Source organism: Gymnogyps californianus, chromosome 1 (assembly GCF_018139145.2).
Source record: "Gymnogyps californianus isolate 813 chromosome 1, ASM1813914v2, whole genome shotgun sequence".
NCBI lineage: Eukaryota > Metazoa > Chordata > Aves > Accipitriformes > Cathartidae > Gymnogyps > Gymnogyps californianus.
This window is the reverse complement of record NC_059471.1, coordinates 70,382,971-70,408,515: the sequence shown is the minus strand read 5'-3', so window position 1 is coordinate 70,408,515 and position 25,545 is coordinate 70,382,971.

Genomic DNA, 25,545 nt, shown 5'->3' with positions numbered 1-25,545 from the left:
GTATTTCACTTTCACATGAACAGGAAAGGGTCTGTTAAGCAGTTACACCTGTGAATAACTTTAAGTATTTGAATAGTTCCACTTGCTATACTGGGATGAATCATGTGAGTGATGTTACCCACAGGCATATTTAAAAGTATCGATCCTAAGGGCATGTCATGAATTATTCCACTAACTCATAAACTGATCATTAGGAAGTAAGCTTCTTGCAGAGATTCAAGCATAAGGGTTTTAAAACACAGCTTATGAGTGAACCTTAAAGCAAACCTTTCTTTAACTTTAAATCCACATCTTTTTTCTTTGAAAAAAACACAAAAAAAACCCAACAAAAAATACAGATTATACATTTGGCTTCCCCTTCCCTTCCTTTCTTTACTGGAAAAAGCTTGCAAGTTCTGGGGAGCACCTGAAGATTGACGATATAACCCCAGAAAATCTATGACTAGACTTGCAGCTCTTTCCTAAGCAAAATGGAGAGGCCTGCCACGACATACATTATTTAGTATGGATGAAATGTGCTGGACATTACTTAGACTGATCTAGCGTTCATCCAGAGTCACAATGTTGGAGAAGTAGTAATCATGAGCATTGGTGCATGGAGAACTCGTTTATCACTACAGAACCACAAAAGAAAGAGCCCATTTGAATCTTATTTTCAAGTGTGCTTTGAAGCGCTAAGGTTAACAAATCCTTTAGTCACATACTGTACAGCCCTAATCGAAGCTTTTTCTACTTGGTCCTGCAGAGTGTGTCTTTTTGAATGAACCCCCTACAGAAATAAAAGGGACAGTGTAACTCTGAAACTGCACTTCTGTTTAAAACTGGTCTACCTGCTTTTGTGACAAGTAGTCCTATGATAACCACAAATGACACAGATCATTTTCATGTTTGTTCAACATGTGTGTTTGATAGCTCTTTCTATATAGATGATGTCACCATCTTCCTCGTTAGTGTATGTCTTTTGCTCAGGAACCACCAAGTGCAAACTTATTTTAAAAAATCAGCAATTCAGGAGCATATTGACAGAAAGACAGCAGGGAAGGCACAGACCTATCATCTGAAATGATTTTCTGTTATTATTCACACAAACTTTTACCTAAAACCAAATCCAAACCTCGAAAGATTTGTCAGATTAAATTTTTAAAACAATGTTCAATTGAATCTTTTTTATAAGCTTTGTCTCAGCCAGGACAGAGATAGTATTGCAAGAACTCTGTAATAAAACTTTCATATTTAAATTCCCTCCTCAGTTCATTGAGATCAAGAAGCCTGACTAACATCTGAATGTTTGAGATTGAAGTCACAGCGAACCTCTCACTCATCCTCCAGACTTCATTCCACTTTTAGTACTAAAAAGTCATTTGACCTCAATGATTTATTTGCTTCCCCTTTTCTCCTGTAACTAAGGATATTTAGCAAAGCAAATATCTTTAGGGAACGAAAAAAAAAAAAAAGATGACTTCTTACTGTGCATTGGTCAAATTTTACACGTAATTGAAATTACTGGCTGAGACTGCCAGCAGTCCTTGCCTGGCATTATGTTATATACCTTGTGCGTGAAGATGACCAGAGATACAGCACCATGGTCTCCCTTTCCTTTTCTTTCATTCCTGTCATTCCTTTCTCCCATCTGATTATTCCTTTTTTTTTCTTTCTCTTTTCTACTTCATTACTATTTTCCTTCCTTTTAAAGACATTCTGTCATTATTTCATGTTTTTCATGTTATTCAGCACTGATGAAATAGGTATCTTTCTTTGAGCTATTTATATATCTAGTCAGCAGGTAGTTCAGGTGAAAAGAGCACAGTATTTAGTGGGAAACTCTCAAGTCTCCGGGTGCAATTCTGCCGAGATGAGTGTGCATATGCACATTCAGAAGCTTCTGGTCAGGCTCTCCATGTGTGTGAGATGATGTGGTGCCAACCAAGCTAACAGCCTCTACAGAAACACTCGAGTTGAGGGCTGACTCGTACTGATTTTGAGATCATGGCTGTGTTATCTGGGGAACCAAAAAACCCACTTCCATTACAGCTTTGCAAATCCCATGCTTCAGAGTTTCATGGAAAATAGGTTGTATGAGCTTTTGCACTCCAAAATGGTGCCACTTTACAAGTGGTAATATAATTAATGTTAATTGTGAGTGTTTGGGCTGTGCTCTGAAAACATAAAAATTTATATAGATGGTAAGTATCATTAAGTACTTTTGGAAGCATGTGTTCTCCCTGGGGTTGTCTTTGACAATTAATTTCTTGGGGCACATTTTCAACAAGCACCTTTTAGGACAGCTTGTTCAAAGAATAAACTGATTCTAAGCTTCAGAGCTGATAAAGCCTGAAGCTGATAAATACTGAAGAGGAGATTTTTGTTTCCAGAAGAGGAAAACAACATGTCTATCCATATCCTGGGCAGGACCATAATGCCAGCATCTCTACATAAACAAATGTAAAAAGAAACACTTTGTGAATTTTGATTCTACTTTCTTTTCAAGGCAGCAATATCCCCTGACAAAAAGAAGGTGTCACCAACCTGCATTTCAGGGTTGAACAACCATAATAACACTTAAAGCCCGAAGAGATCATTTAGTCTTATCTCTTATGTATTACACACCATTAAATTTCACAGAGTTGTAGCTGTCCCTTCACTGAGTTCAACAGCTTGAGTTTCACTGAAATTGTGTCTCCAGAAGAGAACAGGTGATACCAGGGTGCTCCCAATGCCCAGAGCCTTGCAATGTCAGATGATTGAATGCGTTATGCTCATGCATTCCTACTAAAGGTGGGGATAAACTCCAGACTCTAGACAACTAAATGCTGTTGTCTCCATGTGAGCTAAGTACAAAAGATTCCATAACAATGTGGATTTAGTCCTTACAGTTGAAGGTGTCCAGGGAGCTATCCAGTTTGCTCTAAAGGAGGCATCTACCCACATTTGGTCAGCTCGGTTACATCCTGGCCTTCCTGAACTGTCTGGGTTGGTTCTCTATTAAGTATCATGGAAACTACTAGCTTACATGTAGACACATAGATTTAAAATACTAAAACCCATAGCAACCTGAAGACAGTTCCCTGGGAATTCCATCTCCTGTGCTGCAGAGAGTAACAAAACACCCTAAAAACTCAGCTAATATGCATTTGTAGAGAAATTCTTTCCTTACAGCAAGTCTAGCAATCCTAGCAAACCTAAGCATGGGAATATATCTGGTGAATTGACTCATCCTTACAGGCTTTTGGACGTGACTGTTTGTGCCTACCAGCATGAGATTTCATTGTAGTTTATGTCCTAATGTAAAGTTGAAAATGTCCTGATGACAATGCAAAGCTTCCTGATCTTCTGTAAAGGAGGGGAATGAAGAATGAGTTTCACAGGTATCTGTTGACAGGTACCAAAGGTGAGAGGGTAAAACCACAGCCGTGTCATCAGAAAACCCAGGCAGCTTTTCTTGTGGAAATGTTATTCAATACCAGTGTTTTGAAGGATCTAGTTTGAAAGATTCCAGGCAATGGCGACTCTACTTACACCTACTAAGCCATTCCAGTGTTTAATTACCTTCTCCACTAGGACACTGAGTCTTATTTCAAGGCTGAAGCTAATATCATCTTCTTACTAATATATATTTTAATATCTCTATTAGTTAGATTGAAAAGCCCCTCACCTGCCCCAATATTGTTTCTGCCTTTCTATACACAGTGTTCAAATTCTTACTTATCTGCCTTTTTGATAAATTGAGTAGGTTGTGCTGCTTGTCTTCTTATTGTAAAAGATGTTTTTCAGCTCCTATCTGTGTAAAAGAATCAGCCTTTTTTTTTCTTTTACTTGATAATTTTACTTCATTTTCCCTTTTTCATATAATCAAATATTTATTTAACCATTTTTACAAAGAATTGCAGTAAGTGTGCTAGTGACATTTTCAGGATCTGGATATTGGCATCTGGTTTTGCTAGCATTCACATTTTTATATGCCTGTGATATTTATTAAATTTACCTGTACATATGATAATGCATACTATGAAATAATACATGATGAATTGCTGCCATGGCTTTCACATCTATATTTTCATTGTGTAATAAAGCACATGTACCATGTGTGTAACAGTCTGGTAAGCTCATTGTATAACTGTGCACTGCTGCAGTCTACGTATGGAGTCTCTAGTAGTTCTGTGTGAAATACAAAATACTCAGTCATTGCTTTCTACTGAAGAATAATTTCCATGTTTATTTTAAAGGACTTGAAATCACAAATAAAAATCAGTAAGTAGACCACATTGTATATTTAAAAATCTACTATGTTTGTATTTTCAGCGGCAGCAGCCAAGATCCTGGAGATGTTTCAAATGATTCAGGTGAGTAGAAAAGTAATTCAAGCTGAGATTATTTTTGTAAACATTTTGTAAACATTTGTAAATGTTTACTTCCTGTCGTTCATAGAAGACCCATAATATCTGTGTTTCCCCAAATAAAATATCCATTAGTTCCCACTTCTATTAATTTTTTTCATTGTTTCTCAGGTATACAAATGAGTACTTTAGACGTTTGGGAAGCTTTAGAGATGTGTTGCTCTCACAATTTATATATGAATTTCATGAATTCAATGAACTGAGTCCAAATAGGATAATCTGCCTTTTAAGATCTCTAAAATAAATAGCTGGATCTATTTTCAGCAGTATTTTGGTAGTGATATAACGTTATTGGCCTGGGTCTGGCCATTCTGTAGAATAACTAGATGGATATTTCCTTGTAATTTTGCATCTAGGTAGAAAGAGTGTAAGGGATAGTCAAATAAAAAATAAAGAAAAGCATAGTGGACAACTGAGCAGTAATTCAGCCATGAAGCTATTAACTGACTGTATGGTATAAACATTTATTAAAGCAGAAGGCAAATTACAGTCACATTCTCTTTCACACTTCAAACAACTAAAAGCTCTTCCATGCAGAGAATAGGCTACTGGCTCAGGACTGGAACACAGGAAGAACTTTACTTTGTCCATTGGTTTTCTTCGTAGTCAAGAAATTATGAAAGCTGCATTCTCAACTAGATTACAAATCAGTCTGGATTTGTCAACATTAGGAGGAATCATCTGTAATATATATGAAAAAAAAAAGACCAATATTAATCTCCTGCACTCTGGTCCTGAACCCAGAAATTCCCATCTGGTTCTTACTTGCTTTTGCCAAAAGATCTAAGGTTGACATGGATAAGAGCAAGGCAGTTCACTTTAACCCCTCTATAGAACTTAGTGGATTTAGATGATCTTCCATTACAATGAACTGGCTACTTGTTAATATAGTGCAGACAATATGTATATGTGCTTGTGAATGATAACTCCAAAGCAAGTACAGCAAGTCTAAGAGTTATCAGGGTGCCTGTGTTCCAGGATAGCAGCAAAGACACCATCACAATTACCAATGAAAAGCACTTTAGATTAAGCCCCAACTACCAGGCTTGGTATACAATTGTTATTTCCAGTGGTGAATATTTAAAGCTAATGGTGGAAGAAAACATATATTTTTTCCTTTTATTTTGCTTATAAAGAACAGGAGTTTGCTCATTAGGACAATATAGAAAAAAAAAATAACTTGATAAAATGCCCAGGGACACAAAGAAATATACAATATGAAATCCCTCACACGAAGAGGGTATTTTACTATTGCCATTTTCTAAGGGAAAAGTACTTAAAAATACATATACAAGATTAGAAATACACATGAAATTTATAGGGAGGGTAAATTGCTTTGTTGTGCCATAGAATTTCGTCTCTGCTTTGCAGATAGCATGCCTCGGGATAAATTAAACTCAGAGCTCTGGCTAGTACAAATGACACCATTGCAGGAGTATTAGCCTTCAAGTCCCCTCATAGAGGACAGCACTGAGTACAACAGTATATTGTGTGGCCAGAAAAATATAATATTGCTGAGCCTGTGCAAATAAGAACAAGACTACATACAGCTTCATTGTGTAAAACAATCACAAGGGATGGATAAAAAAAATAAATTCTAGCCTCAGCTCAACAGAAATTGTATTCAAAAACCTGTCTCAGTGCAATAAACATAAGTCTTCTCTCCAGCTTCTCAGTAATTATCTAGTCAAAAGTAAAACAATCTTTTAAGGCAGAAATTTTTGGAGGTTTAAAAAAAATAAAAGTATTCCAGGGTTCTGAGACTAGTGGCAAAATGTGCCATCTGAGGTTGAACATTTGATGGGACCTGGTGAGATCAAAGAACTGGAAAGAAAAAACTACATTGAATACATAGGAATGAGCTCCAATTACAAGCTGGACAGTCCTTAAGCTTAAGCTTAACACAGCTTAAGCACGGCTGGAGACAGCTTTGCTGCTTCTTACTTTGGGAGAAACACCACCAAGATGGCTTGAACCAGAGGCACAGGCTCTTCAGGTTCAGCTCCATAGGCCTGGCAACATATGTCAGGACAAAGCCTATGGAAGTGCCACAAAGTGAGAACTTAATTAATCAATGATGTCATGCTGCTGCCGGTGCATGCTTCTAGTCTAAACCCACTTCTACCAACTCTTGTCTGAAGGCCTCAACAGGCCTGCAGTTACCTACGTCTGGTTCCTTAATTTCTGTTCAAAACACAGTCACACTATGCACAATTATATCCCTACATTAGGAGGGAGCTGGAAGTTATGAAATTTGAGCCCTTGGAAAGGAGTTTCTGGAGTGAATAAAGGTATTTCTCTTGATATGTCTTGCAGTCTACTCTGACATCAATAAGCACCCAAAACTTGAAGGTGCAGTTTCACATTCTCTCTTAGCTAGTGCAGATGCTGCTGAAAACAGCAGCCCCAATCTTCACAGCCTCCCTTGTTTGCGATTCTCATTCCCTGAATCTGTAGAAAACTAACTCCAAAATAAGACTGGCTGATCCAGCCCATATTCATTATCACCGTACGGAAAATAGCGGAAATGCCTGGACCGAAGAGAAGATGGTTAGAGGAGCAGGACAGATCATTTTGGCAATAGCCAAAGTTAGATCAAATTAAATACAGTGCAATACTGCAGCCTGACTATTCACATGCTTCCTTAAAAAATGAGCAATAATGCAAGCTTATTTGTATATGCATCAAGAATGAAGCCATCTTCAGCACAATAGCAACAAGTAGCTAGTAGCTTAAGTGACAGTGAAGGATTTGTGCTAAGACAAACAAGTGGCCACAAGCAAATACCGAATGTGAATAAATTGCCTCATTTTATTTTTTTTCCTGTGTGTAGTAAGGGAAGCTTCCTCTCCTGTCTAAAAAGTCTCACAGAGAGAATTTTCCAGTGCTGTCTTCTTACCAGTTACATTCTCACTGGTGTCCTAGTCAGTGAAATTATGTGGATCATCAGGTCTTGTCATGTTGAACCTGGCTTTGTCACGAGGCAGTTGGCTGAAGCGTCACATTTATACTTTGGTGTTCAGACACTTTTGTTTATCGGAACCCATTCACTCACCTGTGGGGATTTTTGTATCAATATCCATTGCAGCTGGAAAGAGGTGTGAGGCTAATTCCATGTTTGTGTTTCAGGGTAATAACATATATCTCAATATGGTAAATAATAATGTCCATGGGCTCAAAGGATCTGTGGTGTTTCTGTTGCCCTATTGCTCTTCATCAGCAGAAAGACCAAAGCCCTCACTAAAAGTTAAGGTTACTTTAAAGAAAAAATAATTTAGCAATGTTTCCAATACAGATTAAAATACACAGGGCCTCAAAATAAAACTGGTCTAGCTGAAAATGATAAAGAACATTGTGCTGAATATTGCAAAATTATTATTTTTTTCTTCCAGAAAAGCAATTACCTTTGGATACTGGCTGACATTAGACCACCTGATTATTTTCCATTTTATAAAATGTGAGGAATTTACATAGTTGGAAGGTTGCACATAGAACTCAATATTGTGTAATCTTGAAATGTTAACTTTTTCAAGCCATGTAGTCACTCTGTATGGAAGGGTAGGTGATATTTCTGCTCCAGTAACCTTCTCAAGACTCAGCAAATAGACTCGGCAGGGGTTAACCTGCAGGATGTCCATAACTGAGCAGAATTTCTCCTCATCTGTAGTGATAAAAAATCAGCAGAATTTTCCTCTTTTCATATGTAAGGGAGAGTGTGAAGCCTTTAAAAAAATGCATAAGGACAGAAGAAGCTGGAGTGCAATAGACTTCGTTATAATTTGTCCTCCTGTGCTGGATGAATATAGTACTGAGTGACTGGCAGATATTTTAAGATCCACTTCCTCCATTTTTTTCATTAGAAGAAATTGTGCATGGCCTTCCTTGGTATACAGCCCTTGATTTCTCTCTGCTTAGGAACTCCGGATCAGAGAACAACTTCTTTTTAATAAAGGTTTTAGGGATACCTCACTTGTAAGCAGGCTAACAGTAACCTCTATTCTAAGGTTGTCTTATAAGCACATTTTCATTTCTTTTATTTTTCTAAAGTTTCTCTCTGCTCAAATTTCCTGAGATTTCTGTCTAGCTTAAAATGATAAGTGACATGTACATCTGTATATGCATACACTTGTGGAAAACTTATATTGCTTATGAAGAAATTCTTAATTCTCAACTTTGAAGTTGAATAGGAAACTCCAATCAGGAATGCTGGAGAGAACATGCATTTGTAAGTAGCCATCCTTATCACAATTAGCTGTAATCAGGTCTACTATGAAGCTTTGCCTGTGCTATTCTATTAGATTATCATTATATTTACTGCTTCTGATACAGCTGCATTCCAGATTGGGACTCAATTACTACAAATACAGAGAGAGTCACACCGTAACTCCTATTCTCCAAATACGTTTGGTTAGACTTAAACTATTACATAGTGGCAGTGCAAAATGAAGAATAGATTTACTAGCATATTCACAAATTTCCTGCTTCTCTGTAATTTCTATTTGCTAATCTCAAAAGTCTCATAAATTGTTATGAGCCAGAAAACTTACTCCAGGTGTGGATTATTTGCTAGTTAGCACTTTTCACTTGCTTTTTTAAAAATTTAAAGTCTACCAACAAGAACAGAGAAACCACGGCATCTGCTTTTGACGGCCAGTCATACATTTTAATTGTCTGAAGAAATTGATTTATGAACCAGTGTTTTTCTAGGTCAAAAGAGCTTTGTCCAAGTATTTGTTGAATACTTATGAGTAACGAATATATTTGCAGAATTCAGGATTGCCTCTTGAATGGTTTGTAAGTAAAATAAAATAAAATAAAAAAACCGGCTAAATTCACAATGAATATTATTTGCAATGAATAATTCAACCAGTACTAATTATTTAGCACCTGTAGAGGAAAGAGAGGGAAATAGATATGCTAATACGATGTTGCCTCTTTTCTGCCTAACTATCAGGTATTGATGTTGAGAAGGGCAAATGTCTGTCACACAGCACACTTGCTGGCAGATGTGTTACCAGCAAGGGAAGAGGATTTAATTTGCCAAAATTATCCATCTATCTGTCTATCTAGACATTTATACAGAAAGACTCACATAGAGGTAGCTATTATCCCTATATATTTAATAAATCTGTTGTACATGAACTTTTTAGCATTGCTCGACAGCTCCAAAATACACTTGTTGACTGTGACATGCACGACACAAATATATAAAAGCCATGTGCAGACATATCTTGTGTACATGCCAGCACAAGAGATTAAGGGCCACATTTCTTCTGAAATGGCAAAACCAGCAATTTTTACACATGTAACTTAGGTAGATGCACAAGATGAATCCTTATTTGCTTGAGTCACCATATTGTAGGTATCCAATATGTGTTTGCACGTAAAACTATTATGCTTGCTTTATGTTACATACTAGGCTTTATTGTACAATTAAAAGAAGAATATGAAAGACAAAGATTCCAATGATCTTATGAAATAATAAGTAATATTTTTAACATTTCTGTTCTTTTACATTGCCCTTATACAATATGTGTGTAATTACGTGACAGCACATGCATATATATTATACCTTATAGACCTTAATCTCTTCTGTGGTATAATACTGTATTTTGTAGAATGAGATAAAGTGTCAATGGTTTATCTGAAAATTGCTAACTGTGTTATGATAGACAATCAGTGGACCACACGCTGTTCCCATTATGGTTGGCATATGTATGGATTGTTCCCTGATGTTTCTCAACATTTTGCATTCACACAGACTTGTGTCATGCATTATCACTAAAGCGGCACCCAGAGTAGTATGTTTTTATTCTCTTTTATTAATAAAATAATTATTATTTGATCATTTTACTCTAAAATAAGAGTTCTGCCCTTGGCACCCTGTTTTGAGAAGTTCCATAGAGAGAGAGACCTAGGTTACATACAAAAAGAGACTTGACCGTTTACGTTGCAATAAATACATGATTTACATAGTAAGGAGGAGCACAGATCTTTGTTTGCTCTGAACATCCCAGGAACTCATGTGCTGTGAATCCCTCAGGTAGACCAACACACTGGGCTTTTGTCCCTTTTCTTCTAAGCAGTTGAGAGCTGCAGTACAATATTAGGGTGCAGCCACTAGTATAGGATATTCTAAACCAGAAGAGGATTAATTTTAATGGCAGCATGTAGCTAAATAACCTAACCAGATTTAGAAGATCTCTTTTTTCTAACTGGAACATGAGATTTTGAAAACGGATGTGTGGAACTGAGAAATTGATTATAAAGGGGGGGAAATCTGAATGTTATTAGGAATTATCTGAAAAATATAGAAATGGATTATCCATTTCCAGGTAGGTCTACAGGATTGTATTCCCACAGTTCCAATACCTGCAAATTAGATGTAAACTGCAGCTGAGAAAACTTAATCTCTTCTAACATCATTTTCAGTGTGTTTACTTTTTTTCCTCTCTGAGATTTGAATCATTGAGAAGAAAAACCAGCCCAGGTTCTCAGCTTTTTCCAACACAGGTTGAGTTAAAGATAGCAGACTATAAATGCACCACTTGTAATTCAGTGATCCTGTCCTGGTTTTCGCCAGTCCTTAGCAACTTCTGAACTTCTCTAAATTAAACTGGATGGTTACGATTCCAAAGGGAAGACATAATGCTTGATGACTGCTGAAAAGCAGAGCATGCCAGTCATGTCCCCACTTTGTTTGTTTTCCAGATAGAAACTCCTAGGAAAATAGGACTGGAGAATGCTCATCCAGTCTGACCTACTGGACATGAAGGTCTGAAATTTTACCTTTTTGAAGCTAATGAGACAGCATCCATCGATTCTATGTTGTAGCTCCTTTGTGCCAATAACTTGCATGCGGGGAGGAGATTCTGGTCCTGAATGTTTCATTTTGATTCTTTCTTTTTCTTTTCCTTATTCTGTTGCCACTATTTTAATATATGCTGTGATTGTTTCTTGTTTCAGTACAGAGCTGAACTTTCTCAGATGCAAGATGAGTCCTGAGAAAGGAAGTTCTCACAGTATTGCTACATTTATTTGAGACCAAGGATAACCTCATGGCTATTTTGTCTTTGAAACTGTCTTTAAATGCAACAACAATTAAAGTTGTGAAACAAGGCAGAAAGCACATGAAAAAAATATGCACTCCCTTATGCTGAGTGCTTTGCTTGCTGCTCCAGGTGACTTAGTATAGACATGGGTAAAAAGGTGCTTAGGAGAAATCTTGATACAAAATAGATTTTCATGGACCTCTCCCTTTTCTGTTTTTATTTTTCTCTGACATATCATAACTGTGGACCATCAGGGAAGCTTTCCTATGACTTCAGATTTCAAAGCTACAGGTGGTCTGCAAGCATGGCACTTCAAAGAGTGTTTTGATTAAATGAAACAATGTTTGTGTAATATGGATCCCAGATCTTTGAACTTTTTTCAGATCAATTCAGCCAACAAAGATTCAATTAGGTGAGATCAGAAGACCCGCTTCCATCCTTTGTTTTCATCTGTCATTCAGCCTTGTCTTTTCAAATAGCTTTAATACAAAACCAGGGCCAATCATTTATTTTAATGAGGACCACAATCATAATGATGGCGGTGGTGACGATGGTCCTTGTACTAACAGTAATAAAACACATTTGCAGCTGGGAATACTGTTTGCTTAAAAGAAAAACCCCAAACCAACTAGTATAGCCTAAATAGTATTTTAACTGAATTAGCACATGTTGGCACAAGCTGGGTCTGTATCCGCTACTGAAGCTTATTTAACCGTACGTATCTTGTGTTTTTTTTTTTTTTTTTTGCCTTCACTGAAAGAAAAACTGATCCTAACAGTTTTAAACTTGTTAATTCAAACCATATGTCATACAGTCAGTCTCCATATGGTGCAACACCACCTTATATTTACAGGGTGCTGCTTTTCCAAACATTATTCTAAAAGCTTTATTTGCCCCAAATGTAATAGGTGGTACTGAGCTCCTGAATACAGCTTTTAAAATACCTCAAGTGTCTAAATTGCATGCTGATATAGCAAAAACACACCGATTATTAAAAGCTAATTACAGCCCATTTTATTGGCAAAAATGTGCTAATCAAGTCCTTGACTGAGAGTGTATACTTAAGAGAAAGAAAGGCATGCTGTCAGTCCTCAGTCTCCACACATGGCAACAAAAGATAGGTGTATAAAAAAAATCCATCACATCATTGTAGAAAGATTTTTACAGTTTGATCTTCCATGGTTGGCTGTCCAAAACTATGCTGGAGTTAGAGAGAAGAGGTAGCCTCTACCTTTTCTGTCCTTAGGAAAGAAAAAAAAACCCCAAACTCTCTGGATTTCTGAAGCAAAATTGCAAGGGAAAGAATGACGGAGGTTAAAGAGACTGTTGATTTTGACTGATGCTTTTTGTTTGCTTCTATCTACCTCTAAAAGAAAATAGTGTGGAAATATCTTTGAAATGTCTGTCTTCAGTATGGAAAAATGCTGAAGAATAGCAAAGGGTGCTTTTTGGGGTCTTTGAGGACCATTCCTTCTATAGCACTTCAGTCTGTTTACTTGATTTCACCCTTCCTTCTGGGGCATCAGAAGATACCTACTTTCTTACCCACCTGTCTTAGTACCAACCCACTCTCCAAGCTGCCAAGCCCTAGGGAACAGGCAAATGGATCATGGCTTATCCCTCATTAAGCTTTTTTGGGGGAACAAGGGGGACCTTAGGCAGGCTTACCTGATAGATAATCTGAAAATGGAGCTTTAGGCAGATGGTACGTGATTATCTAAACTTAATTGTTTGATCCATGTAGGGAAGAGTTATTATGTTGAAACACGTGCCACCCAGAACTTGTTCTAGATCTGCTCTTTGTATCCAGTGACAAAAAATATTCAGTTTTACTGAGTCTTACAGAGAAATGCAGTACAATTTCCATTTTTTCCCACCTTGCCCAGTAGATGCTCCATCCAGCCCTTGTATAAACTGTAAGGTTTTATGTTGTAAAACATTACCCAGTGTGTACATGCATCAGTCTGAAAGGAACCCTGCAGCCAGAGTGAGGACGGTGGATTGAAAGCATTATCACTCATCATTCTTCACATGTGTAAGCCTGCCTCACAGTCAGTCTCTCTTGGCTTTCTCTTCTCTTTTTGGGCTTTATGGTTAAAGTGAGACTTCCTTGCTCCTGTTACGAAGGTTCTTGGCTGTGTGATTTTTAAGGCTATACAGTATACCATTTTTTCAAAGAAGGACCCACAAACCACAAACAAGCCTTAAACTATTGACATATGGGAAGGCAAATTCTCTGATCATTTATACCACAGTAACTAAATCCACCACAGTGAATCTAGAACAGCTCAATTGTCATCAAGGGAGTTACTTCCGGCTTCTTGCTGGCGCAGCTGGAGGCAGAATTTGACCATAGAGAGAAACATTATTATTTAGTTCATTAATCACCAAGGAAACTTGCTAGCAGAACAATCCTACCCGTTTTCATTATTTCCTTGATAATCTTATTAGAAACAGAATTCTACATTGCATGCAGAGAATTCAGTGGGAAGAAAACAGGCAGCATTCAGCAAGCAGTCCAACCTATTTCCAGTCTAATAAGTTAATAGCAACATTCTTACAGAAGCCTATGCAAATAAAAGCAAAAAACAATAGCATTCTGAAATGAAAAAGAAAGAGAAACGCACACAAAAATGAATAAAATAGTTCAGTGTATAATACCACTGGTTAAAAAAAATACTTATTGTCTTCAACAGTCTCCCACTTAGATTAAGCTACCAACCAATTAACCTATTCAGAGTACATAATGCTTTCTTAATACAATAGTTGTGAATGGATCAGTGTAAGAATGATGTATTGTCTATCATTTGAATACATCCTGAAGAGAATGAACTCAAATACAGAAACTAAGCTCAAGATATGAACAAAAGATAAATGTTAACATGTGCCTACTTGTTCAAAAGAAAACCAAAGAGTCCACCATATGATGTAGTGCCACAGTTACTTGAAGATGACCTCTCACGAAGACCGAGAAATAGTAATATGCTATGATTTACGATGGTAGATTAGCTAGATGATTATTTCAGTCAGGAAAGGTGTCCTTTCTGATAACAGCTCAGTCAAGTTTCTCCTTGTGCAGTACACGTCTTGTATCTAAGTTTTGTTAGTTTTGTTAGCAGTAAAATTAAGAGATTTGATGCTTATGCCACTACCGATAGAGAACAAATCAGCACAGTAATCTCTTACAAACTGCTCTGAATTGTTTAAAATACCTACTTCAGACTGTTGCAGATTTTTCATATTTTCTTTTCTAGTCTTCCACTAATTTCAAGAATCTGTGGTGCCTACTAAGCTACCAGGAACGTAGCTCGATTCTAAACCCTGATGGCTTTTTTATTGGATTTTTTAAAAGAAACGGGTACTTTTTTATATCATACTCAGGCTTTGCACCATATCAATTCTCTGCATGATGCTCAGTTCTTCTATGAGCAAGCTTTTGTCCTTGAGAATGAATGTTAAAAAGGCCAAAACCAGGCAAAATGATCCTGGATTTCAGACCACGGAAGTGCAACATGAGACAGCTTGAGGTGACTTGCTCTCTCTACCACGACTTCCTGTGCACACTTCAGCAAGTCACTTGATTTTTCAGAGCCTTGGCTACCCACTTATGGACCAGGAACAATAATATGTCATTTATCACATGTTTTGTTTATCTTCTCTTTATAGTTGAAAGTGTTACAGGATAGTAGCTGGGTCTGCAGAGTGTCTATTACAATGGAGGCTCAACTTTAACTGGAGCCAGTAGGAGCTACTGGAATGCAAGTAGTAGCTGTAGCAATAGAAATAATAATAAATAGGGGGGGAAGGAAGAAGATTATCAGCATGATTTACACATGGACTGTTTATCCCTAACTGCTACACATCCTATATACCTTTTGCTTTATCACAGTGTCGTGGTTTAACCCCAGCCAGCAACTAAGCACCACCCAGCTGCTCGCTCACTCCCCCCACATTGGGATAGAGGAGAGAATCAGAAGAGTAAAAGCGAGAAAACTCGTGGGTTGAGATAAAGACAGTTTAACAGGTAAAGCAAAAGCCACGCGCACAAGCAAAGCAAAACAAGGAATTCATTCACCACTTCCCATCGGCAGGCAGGTGTTCAGCCATCTCCAGGAAAGCAGGGCTCCATCACGTGTAATGGTGACTTGGGAAGACAAACGGCATCACTCCAAATGTCCCTCCCCTTCCTCCTTCTTCCCCCAGCTTTATATGCTGAGCATGACGTCATATGGTATGGAATATCCCTTTGGTCAGTTGGGGTCAGCTGTCCCGGCTGTGTCCCCTCCCAGCTTCTTGTGCACCCCCAGCCTAGTCGCTGGTGGGGTGGGGTGAGAAGCAGAAAAGGCCTTGACTCTGTGCAAGCACTGCTCAGCAATAACGAAAACATTCCTGTATTATCACCACTGTTTTCAGCACAAATCCAAAACACAGCCCCATACCAGCTACTATGAGGAAAATTAACTCTATCCCAGCCGAAATCAGCATACACAGCATGATGTTTCCTGAGATCTGCATTCTTCAATCATGGTTTTACTTTGAGTTGAGGTATCTGATTGCTGGTCTGCAGGAAAAAACCCTCATCTTGCTAAATGATTGGTATGAGGAAAGGGAGGCCATTTCCGCCCTCTCCCATCCAAGTAACCAAGGTTATACATCTGTGGGGAAAGAGAGATTAGTTTGTTTAGGTTAGTTGTAATAGTTATTTAAGACTAACTGGAAAGATTAATGATATACTGCACTTCTCTCTGTTGTATTTGCCATTGTGGCTGCCTAAATTATATCCTTTACGAAAACCAGCAACTTTGACGCTTTACAGGGTAGTTACTGCAAGAGAAACATGCAACTAGGGAGAGATGGTTTTGTCTCTCAGTTTGGCAAATGAGAGACTGGGGACAAGGAAACCTAAGGCACGTTACTGATGGATTCGGCTAGGGTTTCTACAGTCTCCTCGGTAAGTAGAATTTGCCAGATTTACTGGGAAAGCTCTCCACATAACTCGTCAGGCTACAGTGCCCAATGCTCTTGGCAGTGAGCTCTCCCTGCCTGTGCAATGCTGCTCTCCCTGTGCCTCTGGACTACGAGGACCTGGCAGGGACCGAGCACCTCGACGGTGTCCTCCGAGCTGTGTCCGGTGCAGCTGGCTCACAACACCACCGCTTTCTGCATGGGACTCCGGGGCAGCTCAGGGTTTCATCTCTGCGAGACACGGCAGGACTCAAGGGTTTGAGCTGTGGGTTCCTGAGACAATTCAGCTCGTGCTGGAAAGTTGATAAATTATCTCATAATAAGCTGAGCCATATAGGTCATATTAGGTTAACTGACCGTCAGCACTTATTTTATTATATAAATTACTTGTATTGAATTGGCCCAGAGGCTTTAGCATCAGTTAAATAATTAATAATAGAACAGAAATGAAATGGAGAGGTTGTAGACCACTTTTTTTATTTTGCAATTTCAAATACTGCCTGTGTTTTTTTTAACATAAATCCTCTGAAGTTGCAGTTACGGTTATTAATGATAGGGATAATAAAACATTAATCAAATCTTTACAACTTTAAATACGAAACTGTATCTCATTAAAGTATATAACAATCTTAAATGCAATTTTATTTGCATGGCTTTTCTTTTCTCTTTTATTTCTTCTTTAATTTTAATTATATTTGTCTTTTAGGAATTTAAAATTTCATTATGTATAAATGAATACACTTGCACACCCTTGTTCCAGCTTAGGCTTTAGCTTAAAAGATGGTTGTCCTGATGTGCGGTTTTCTAAAATAATACGAGAAACAGATTGGTGTGATAAATGCTACAATGACCTATACAGCAGCATTCCACTTTTTACCAATACAGAAATCATTCTACATAGTCCGTCAAGTGAAACTATGGTTTTATGTAAGGATAAACAAGGCGTTTGTTTATTCATTTTTAAAATAACACGATTTTTAAATAATCAAGATAAAAAGGTCACATATTTATTAATATGTAACACACTTCTCATTACTCTGGTAATATTATGCAACTGTTGCCTTTCAGCTGCCAGTTCTTTGCATTCATTTAATGTGCTCCTATATCCTTGTATGTGTCAAATGTTACTATGCTTTTTGTTTTATTCAAGCTGAATATATTATTAACCTCTGCAGCACTGACTAGAAGGCAATGCTTTTCCTCCAGAATCCAGAAGGAAGAAGAATTTAAAAGGAAAAAAAACCCAAAAAACAAATTTACATGCCCACATAAGAAGCTTCTTTTTAAACTGACTTTCAAAGTGGTAAATTTTACATTGGAATACTGATAGTTATTAACTTAAATGCTTAAAGGCCCAGAAAAAGTTTATTTTTGAGTCATTATTACTCATTCAGAGACCAGCTTCTCTCTCAAGAGACTATACATTTTTGACAAGGGATATACATGCAAACACAGCATTTCCTTTAGGAACAAGAACATTCCCTGATAACATTTTGGGTAACCTTAATAAGCTAATGATTATGCTATTTTACTATTAGCTTATTTCCAACAGAGATGTTTATATTTCAGTGAGTCAAACATCTCAGCACTTGGTATCTCTGGTTTGGCATTATTCTAAATCCAAAGGAAAGAGCTTACACATGGACAGGCCAGTCAGAGACAGTTGATGTTTGTGTTTCTGGAGTCATGACCTGCACATGGATACACAGGGAGGTAAATGTGTTGCATGTATGCTTTCAGGCACAGTGATGCTGATGGACATGTAGAAAAGGATGCTGAAGGTGAAGCATATCATTCAGGTAGAGTAAGTCAGTACTGTAACTCAGGTGTAATGCACTGAAGTGATGAATTATATAATTTTTCATAATAAAATGTGAGATAAGACAACAGCAGTTGGGTTTGCTGTGATTCAACTGCAAAATGTTTGTTAAAAAAATTTTTTAATCAACCATCTTAAAAGACACGGCCTTTGTAAACAGCTGGTAATGATACAAATTAAGGAGGCTAATAACCTAATTCACGCTGGAGCTGATGTTGTCACAGACATTTTAAGACTTTCTGGACTCGTGAATACTGCCAAGGTCACTGAAAGATGACATATTTCTTCGGTTCTGGAAGGGTTGCTGACTATAAAAGTAATTATTTTTGACTGTTTTTACAGAGGCAGTTGAACATCTCTTGAATGTATCTCTCCTCTCCTGATCTTTGCCATCTTGTTTAAATACAATTTGTGTTATTGCAATTTGAATATCAGGTACTAAACTGGAATAGCTGAGAATATATCTATAAGAGGTGCTCGTATTTTCAGGTTTAGGCAGGAACAATGTGAAAATCTTCTTTAACTCTTATGTGGCATGCTACAGAATTTAACACCATGATTTTGCACTAGGCCTAATATCTGACATCTGCCGGAAAAGTGCCGCAGTAAGCTACAAGGAGTCTAGGAGACTCTTGGAGTGCATTGAGGATAACTTCCTAATCCAGGTGACAGAAAGCTCAACCAGAGGAAACGTGTTACTGCACCTGTTGCTCACCAACTCAGAGGAACTTAAAGGAGAGGTCAAGACTGGTGGTAGCCTGGGCTGCAGTGATCACGCCCTGGTGGAATTCATGATCTTGAGGGATATAGGCCAGGCAAAAAGTGTAGTCAAGACCTTAAACCTTATGAGAACAAACTTGCAGTTGTTTTAAGGGGCTAGTGGCTGGGACGCCCAGGAAACTGCCCTTAGGAACAAAGGAGCAGAAGAGAGCTGCCAGCTATTTAAAGATATATTTCTTAGAGCACAAGAGCTCTCAATTCCCATTTGCAAGAAATCAGGCAAGGAAGGCAGGACACCAGCATGCCTGAGTAAGGTCCTCCTGGTCAAACTGAAACACAAGAGGGAAATGCATATGCGGTGGAAGCAGGGACACATACCTTGGAAAAAACATAGGGATACTGCCCAGGAGTGTCGGGATGGGATCAGGAAAGCTAAGACACGGCTGGAGCTAAATTTGGCGAGGGATGTGAAGAATAATAAGAAGGGCTTCTATAAGTATGTTAGTCAGAAAAGGAGAAAAAAAGAAATTGTACCCCCCTGCTAAATGAGACGGGATCTGGTGACAACTGACATGGAGAAGGCTGAGGTAGTCAACAACATTTTTTTGCTTCAGTTTTCACCGGCAATTGCTCTTCCCACATCTCCCGAGTCCCTGAAACTCAAGGCAGGGACTAATGGAATGAAGTCCCACCCATTGTAGGAAAAGATCAGGATTGTGACCATCTGAGACACCTGAACATACACAAGTCCATGGGACCCAATGAGATGCATCCCAGGGTCCTGAAGGAACTGGCAGATGTGGTCACTAAGCCGCTTTCCATAATATTTGAAAGTCATGGCAGTCAAGTGAAGTCCTCTGTGACTGGACAGAAGGAAACATCACACTCATTTTTAAAAAGGGTAAAAAGGAGAACCCTGGGAACTACCCACAAGTCAGCCTTACCTCTGTGCCCGGTAAGATCATGGAACGGATCCTCCTGGAAGCTATGTCAAGGCATATGGATGATAGAGAGGTCATTAGAGATAGTCAACATGGCTTCACAAAGGGCCAATTGTGCCTGACTAATCTGGTGGCCTTCTGTGATGGAGTGACTGCATTGGTGGATAAGGGAAGAGCAACTAATGTCATCTGTCTTGAATTCTGTAAGGCCTTTGACATGGTCCCACGCAACATCCTGGTCGCTACATTGCAGAGATATGGGTTTGATGGATGGACTGTTCGATGGATAAAGGAACTGGCTGGATGGCTGCATCCAAAGAGTTGCAGTCAATGGCTCAATGTCCAAATGGAGATCAGTAACAAGTGGTGTCCCTCAGGGGTCTGTATTGTGACCGGTACTGTTCAATATCTTTATTAATGACATAGACAGTGGGATTGAGCACACCCTCAGCAAGTTTGCGGATGACACCGAGCTGAGTGGTGCGCTTGATATGCTTGAGGGAAGGGATGTCATTCAGTGGGCAGGCTTGAAGAGTGGGCCAATGTGAACCTCATGAAGTTCAACAAGGCCAAATGCAGGGTCCTGCACTTGGATCGGGGCAATCACCAGTAGCAGTACAGACTGGGTGATGTATTGTTTGAGAGCAGCACTGTAGAGAAGGACTTGGGTGTATTGGTAGATGAAAAATTGGTCGTGAGCCGGCAATGTGTGCTTGCAGCCCAGAAAGCCAATCGTATCCTGAGCTGCATAAAAAGAAGCATGGCCAGCAGGTCAAGGAAGGTGATTCTCCCCCTATACTCTGCTCCACCTGGAGTACTGCATTCAGCTCTGAGGTCCCCAGTACAAGAAGGACATGGTTCTGTTAGAGCGGGTCCAGAGGAGGGCCAGAAAAAAGCTCAGAGGGCTGGAACACCTCTCCTGTGAAGAAAGGCTGAGAGAGTCAGGGTTGTTCAGCCTGCAGAAGAGAAGGCTTGAGGGAAACCTTACTGCAGATTTCAATACTTACAGGAGGCTTATAAGAAAGATAGAGACTTTTTACCAAGACTTGTAGTGATAAGACACAGGGTAACCATTTTAAATTGAAAGAGGGTAGATTTATGTTAGATATAACAAAGAAATTCTTTACTATGAGGGTGATGAGACACTGGAACAGGTTCCCCAGAGAAGCTGTGGATGCCCCATCATTGGAAATGTTCAAGGTCAGGTTGAATGGAGCTTTGAGAAACCTGATCTCGTGAAAGATGTCTCTGCCCATGGTAAGGGGGTTGGAACTAGATGATCTTTAAAGATCCCTTCCATCCCAAACCATTCTGTGATTCTATGATTCTATGATCTTCTTCAAGTACATCATATACTTTTGGAAACAATCAGACTTAACTGAAAGCTGTAAAGCACAACAAAATTCACCATATCCTTTGTAACTTGTTCCAATGATAAATTAATCTCATTGTTAAAGAAATTTGCCTTCTTATCCACTTGAACTCAGAGGAATTCAACTTACAGTGCCTAGAGCTTCTCTTGCCTTTTGATGACAGTTCTTCAAGAAATGCAGAGATTTATTCCCAGGCAGATGGCAAGAGGTCTCCAGACATTGATCTTGATGTATGTTTAAATACACAAGAAGAAGTATGGATTTAGTAGGTGTCCTTCTTTTTCAGGAGGCAGATTGCGACCACAGTTGTACAGGGGGTGAAACCTGGTTAAGCAACAGTAGGCAGCAATGTCTGATGGTATAGATAACCGTGAATTTCTCTGTTGATATTAAGTTATCTATTTTGATGCTTGAACAATCACAAACTGTGTACTCTAATGGACCAGACTGTGCAGGCAGACAGTATCAATACCTGGCTGAGCTGCTTTTTTGATGAAAAATGTTTATTAAAATACAGTAGATATTAGGTAAAAGAAATTTTTGAGCGATTATAATAAATGAAAATAATTTGTCTTCATTAAGAAGAAAAGTAACAGGCAAATTAGGTCTTAATTATTAATAATAAATAGATACATTAATTATAAGGAACAAAAGTTTTCAGATTATATCAATATAAAAAGAATTAGAATTAGCCAGCAGGTCAATAATGAATATTTCAAAAGCTAGTGTTCAAAATAAAAATGTTTATGTTTCTATTAAGTACAAATTTCAGAAGTGTACTAATGGTATAAAGGAAGAGAACTAACATTAAAACTACTAAAATGAGTAAATAAAAACAGCACCTTGATACCTTGTATTTAATTCGAGCAAAGAAAATAGATTAAAATGTACATTAAAACTAGGAAAATCTGTTATTTTCTCTTTCTAGGACTTACACATGCTATTGTTTTTAATTGTTAAAGAAGTAACATTAAAAATTACTTTATATTAATAATGTCTGAGATGTACCAAACCTAATTTAGTGAGTTTACTGATCAAGAGAGATTATTTCTAACTTCTACAAGGCTGTCTTAAGTCTGACATTTAAGCTGTTCTGTTTCTTTTATCACTGGTGGTTTATAAAAAAACTAAAGCGAAAAATCCCACACCCAGAACTTTGTTTAGAATTAGGCAGATGTACCTTATCACATATTTTGGAGGGAAAATGAAATAAAAATGGTACTTTGTATGGTAGCGTAAAATATGCAGGGAAACAGCATTCAGAGCAAGAGAGTGCTGTTCCAGCTTTCTAAATAACTACTTTACTGAGAAAGATGGCATTTGCAGTGGCTGGAAAATTAGTAGCTCTGGTGATGACCAGAAACAGTGTGGCCCAATGTTTATTGTGATTTCTGCCTTGGCCTATGATTACTTCTCTTCTCTGTATGGAAGGAGGTAGCTTTTAAAGGCTTCTGGGGGCAAACCCTTCCTGTCTAGTCCAGGCACGTAAATGAGCTGGTCAGGAGCTCCTTCAGAAGCCTTTGTGAGTACTTACCTCTCTCAGTTGCCTGTGAGAGTAACATAGAGCACGAAATTTAGAAGGACTGATTTTACCAAACGACTAATTTTAAGCACAAACCAGGCAGCTCCATCAGGCTGACTGATCCTATCTCCCATGATGGTTTCCAAAGCAGTTGTTAATATGTGTGCATTTAATTTGGTTTTCTGGAGATTTTGTGATACCTACAAAATGTGCATGGAGGAAGAGAGTGAGATCCACAGATTCCTCTTCCTTTAGATTCAAAGGATCGAGGGGCTGCAGAATGAAAAAAGCTGTTAGGGTATGCCTACTCCTTACTACTTTCTCTTAAGCATTCATGGTAAATTAGAGGGCAATACTGATGAGCACCAAAAATTAATCAGAGCAGAAGGCTAATTGAGCATTATCAAATTCTACTAAAAGTAAATCAAGTGCCAACATTGTTGTCATCTTGAAAATTAAGTGAGGTGGCTGTGTAGTGGATGTAAAGTCTAAGTGTATGAGACAAAAGGATCATTAGTATTAATGCTTATCATTTATTTTGCATATGCAGTGAAATATCACAGTCAGGATAAGGGTTCCATTTACTTGGCAAGGTACAGATACAAATGAAAACGTAATTGCTGATGTAAAGACATTTTGGATTTAGGCCAGTAGGAATCCTGAAAAAACTCAATCATGTCCTAAAAATTTTACTCATGTGAGTAGTGCTAGAGACATTGAAGAGGTCATTCATCTACAGAAGGAATCGAGAGAAAAGTATGTGCAGAACTGAAGTATAATATAAAGCAAAAGACAAGCTGAGGGTCATAAGCAGGAGGAAGAAACTGAGGGTAATGGCAAAAGAGGCTTGTTTCAGAAAGAGTTAGCCTCCTGCTTTTGCAAAGGATCCAGCATCAGGCCTTCTCATTATCCACCCTGCACTCAAATCCTGAACTGAAATATAACTTATGGCCTGCAGGTGGGCTATCCTAAGGGCGAGTTCCTTTCAGCAGAACAGACTGATCTTTCAAACCATTCAGGTCTCCACTGGGTTATGAACAGCCCTGGAACCACAGAATAATGCAGATTAAAAGGGACCCTTGTGGGTCATCTGGTCCAGCACCCTACTCAAAACAGTGCTGATTTCAAAGGTAGAGCAGGTTGATAGGGCCTTGTCCAGCTGAGTTGTGAGTACCGGTAAAGATGTGTCTTTTTCACCACACTCCTTGGAAAAGGTTTTTCCTTATACCCAGTGGGAAACTCCCTTCCTGCAGCATGTGTCCTTTGCCTCTCTTGCTTTAGCTGTGCAACTACAAAAAGAATCTGGATTCCTTTTCTCTGTTTTGGTAGCTGAAGATAGTAATGAAGTGCCCCCAAAGCTGTCCCTTCTACAGGCCAATCAAGTCCAGCTCTCACAGCCTCTCCTTTTTCCCACAAAAGGTTGGACCAGATGATCTTTTGAGGTCCCTTCCAACCTGGACTGTTCTATGATTCCTCATGGCGCAAGTGCTCCAGCCCCACCACTGAACTCACTCTGGTTTATCCAAGTCTTTTTTTTTTTACTCTCTCTAAATACACTTCAGTACAGTCATTTGTATCTACCTAACTCCTTGCAGCAAAAGGCTGTGCAAGAATGAAGCCTCACAAAAGACCAACTGGAATTGAATATGCACTAATATTCTTACATCATAATTATGAGTGACATTCAGCAGATGGCAGCACAAAAAAAAGGCTGGGTCACCTTTATTTAGCATGAAACCATGAGACTCTGAAGGGAGGACATTCCTTAGATGGTGAAACATATAAATAAACCCTGGTATGGAATTGGTACCTCCAGAAGTCAAAGTAACTTCCCGATTCTTTGCTTAAGTGGGTACCCCCTGCCATTTACGTCCAACCAAATATTACTGGGTGCTTACAGTTACAAAAATGAAGAAATGAAAGTGCAATTGAATACGTAAAGAAAATGTGTTGGGAAGGTGACAATTTCAAGCACTTGAAAGTCAGGAAATAACATTTCCTGTAGTAACATTATCTCAGCCATACTGTATATTTTATGACATACCTTATATTTTACACACTTAAAGGTAAGACATATACTTACAAAGAAAAGCAGGAATATAAAAGACTACACTAAGAAGGCAACCTTTTCCATATCCTGGTTTTTAAAAGCTTAAAAGGCTAACCTTAATGTGCAACTTATTTAAGTTTTTGTCCTTCATATCCATTAAAAAAAAGAAAAAGAAAAAGAAAGTACAAGACAAAGTAATTTCCAAAGTTTCAACCATTTCTGCTGCAGATACAGATGGCAACTGCCCTCCTGTAAGTACACAGTTTTTGAAACTGTGTTAAAAAAGCATTTCCAGAAAAGAAAATCTTCCAGAAACACAATCCCTATCAGGTGAAAAAGGCATACCCAAATTTATACAAACATATAAATTGCATTGAGAAATACTAAGATACTAGCCAAGATATTTTCTGAAATATTGGTATTGAAAACAATTTGGAATGGTGGAGGATATTCAGAGGGATGTGGCACAACAGCAGTGTTGTTTCAGTACCTTAAAAAATTAAGCAGAACAATCTAAATTACTACAAATGTCATTTAGGCTGACTAATCACAAGCTAAGTCATGAACAGGATAGACAGAGATGCAATTAGGAAAGAGGTAAAAGGCAGTAGCCTAACTAATAAGAGTCAACGTGGCTTCATATAAAAAAGGTCATGTCGCACAAATTTGATACAACTGTCTGATGAGATTTCAATCTTGTTTGACCAAC